General features: G+C 49.7%; 1 pseudogene; it reads left to right on the top strand.

Annotated features, from left to right (window-relative positions):
- Positions 1 to 807: 807 nt before the first annotated feature.
- LOC112397451 (RNA-binding protein with serine-rich domain 1 pseudogene) lies at positions 808 to 2,018 on the top strand (annotated as a pseudogene).
- Positions 2,019 to 2,476: the final 458 nt, after the last annotated feature.

Here is a 2,476-nt window from a genome sequence, read left to right as displayed (position 1 = left end):
TGTAACAGAAACGAAGATTGTCTTTGATGGCCTTCTTGGTCTGTTGGACACAGCCAAGGAAAGAATTAGTGAGCTTGAAGATATTAATAGAAATTTCCAAAACTGAAATGCAAAGAGAAAAAAAAAAACCAAAACAACATTCATGAAACGTGGAACAATTGCAAAGGTGCAGCATACATAAAATGGAAATACCAGAAGAAGGAGAAAAAGGGTACGAAGAAATATTTGAAGTAACAACGGCTGAGAATTTTCCAGAGTTAATGACTGATACCAAATCACGAATCCAGAAAGCTCAGAGAACACCAAATATGATAAATACCAAACATCTACACTGAGGCACATCATTCAAACTGCAGAAAACAAAACAAACAAAAAATTCTTGAAAGAAACCAGAAGGGGAAAGAACCCTTGCCTATAGAAGAATGAGGATAAGAATTATACCAACTTCTTTCCAGAAACCAGGCAAGGAAAAAGAGGGTCAGTGAAATATTTAAAGTGTTGAAAGAACAAAACCAAGAGCCTACAAGTCTCTATCCAGCAAAAATTTCCTTCAAAAGTGAAGGAGAAATAAAGACTTTCTCAGACAAACAAAAACAGGGAATTTCTTGCCTATAGACCTGTCTTTTAAGACATGTTAAAAGAAGTTCTGTAGAGAAAAGGATTATTTAGGTCAGAAACTCAGATTTACATAAAGAAAGGAAGAGCAGTAAAAAAGAGTAAAAAAATCAAAGGAAAATAAAATATTTAATTTTTCTTATTCCTATTGATCTAATATATCAATGTTCATTCAAAATAATAATAGCAGAAATGGTCGGGGCTGCGGTGGGCGGAAGGGTGCCCTCGCTTCGCTGGCTCTGTGGCGGGCCCAGTGAGGACCCCGGAATTCGAAGCAGCCGGGAACCTGGCCTCCACCCTCGGGGCCCTCTCGCCGGGCTGGAGACCCAGGCCCGCAGCGCCGGGCCCTACCTACCCTGGAAGTGCTCACGGCCCGGCGCCTGGACGGGGGAGTTGCTGCACTTTGGCGTAAAATCAATTAGGGATTGTTTGTCAGACTCAAGTTAGAAGTGAGAGTTCAGATAAGTGAGGCCGCCGTTGCTGCTTTGAACACCTCAGAAGGGGAGAATAGATTTATCAGGAGTGAAAAAGAAGAGCTTGCTAGGAGTCAAAATAATAAGTCCAGAACTAGGGCTCCTCCTACCAAACGCAAAGACCGCTTTGATGAGAAGTCCAAGGATCGCTCCAAAGATAAGGGGGCCACCAAGGAGTCGAGCGAGAAGGATAAAACTGGAAAGAGGCGCAGCGCTTCCAGTGGTAGCAGCAGCAGCACCAGGTCTCGGTCCAGCTCGACCTCCAGCTTGGGCTCCAGCAGCGGCTCCAGCTCATCTTCTGCATCGAGCCACTCAGGAAGTTCCAGCACATCCCCCAGCTCCAGCTCCGGCAGCTCCCCTGGCTCTCCGAGTCCTTCTCGGCGCAGGCCTGACAACAGGCGGCGTTCCCGCTCCAAATCCAAACCACCCAAAAGAGATGGAAGGGAAAGGAAAAGGCAGAGCCCTTCCCCTAAACCCACCAAAGAGCACATTGGAAGGCTCACCAGGAATGTGACCAAGGATCATATCCTGGAGATATTCTCCACCTACGGGAAAATTAAAATGATTGACATGCCTGTATACAGGATGCACCCCCATCTGTCTAAAGGCTACGCATATGTGGAGTTTGAAAATCCAGATGAGGTCGAGAAGGCGCTGAAGCATATGGACGGAGGACAAATGGATGGCCAGGAGATCACTGCCACTGCTGTGCTGGCCCCCTGGGCTCGGCCACCCCCCAGGCGATTTAGCCCTCCCAGGAGAATGCTGCCACCGCGAATGCTGCCACCGCCTCCCATGTGGCGCAGGTCACCCCCACGGAGGAGGAGCAGGTCGCGTTCCCCTCCAAGCAGGTCCCCCGTGCGCCGGCGATCCCGCTCCCCGGGCCGCCGCCGCCACAGGAGGCGCCCCAGCTCCACCTTCTCCCAATAAGCAGGGCCACCGAAGCTCTGCCCTGTGACTTGTATCCCATCCAACTCACTTTTGTGACTTGTATCCCATCCAACTCACTTTTGTCACTTTTCTAGCAGGAGGATCGGTAGGAAAGAAATCCCTCACTCAGGGGCAGGCTTTGAAGGTGAAGGCAGTAATTGCTGTTTCCCCTGGCGGCAGAGTTCCGGCTACAGGAGTGTTGTTGGTTTGGGGTCGTGCTTATGAAGATGCCCTCCAGTTTTCTGCCTAGAAAGCTTCCGCATTTCTAGTTCCTGAGAGTCAGTTTAGTGGCAGAGCCAGCAGGGATGAGCAGGGGGCTCCAGGAAGTGGTACAACCCCAGCCTGGGAGCATGTTTTCCCATTCCACAGATGACGTGGGGCCCATCTGGTGGGCTGGTCGTGCCCTAACCTGTTAGCCTGCAGGGTCCCACAGGAAAGGTGTGCTTTTATGCAGCTGC

The sequence above is a fragment of the Neophocaena asiaeorientalis genome, unplaced genomic scaffold (assembly GCF_003031525.2).
Source record: "Neophocaena asiaeorientalis asiaeorientalis breed wild unplaced genomic scaffold, Neophocaena_asiaeorientalis_V1.1 scaffold692, whole genome shotgun sequence".
NCBI lineage: Eukaryota > Metazoa > Chordata > Mammalia > Artiodactyla > Phocoenidae > Neophocaena > Neophocaena asiaeorientalis.
This window is presented reverse-complemented; position numbering and strand designations above follow the sequence as displayed.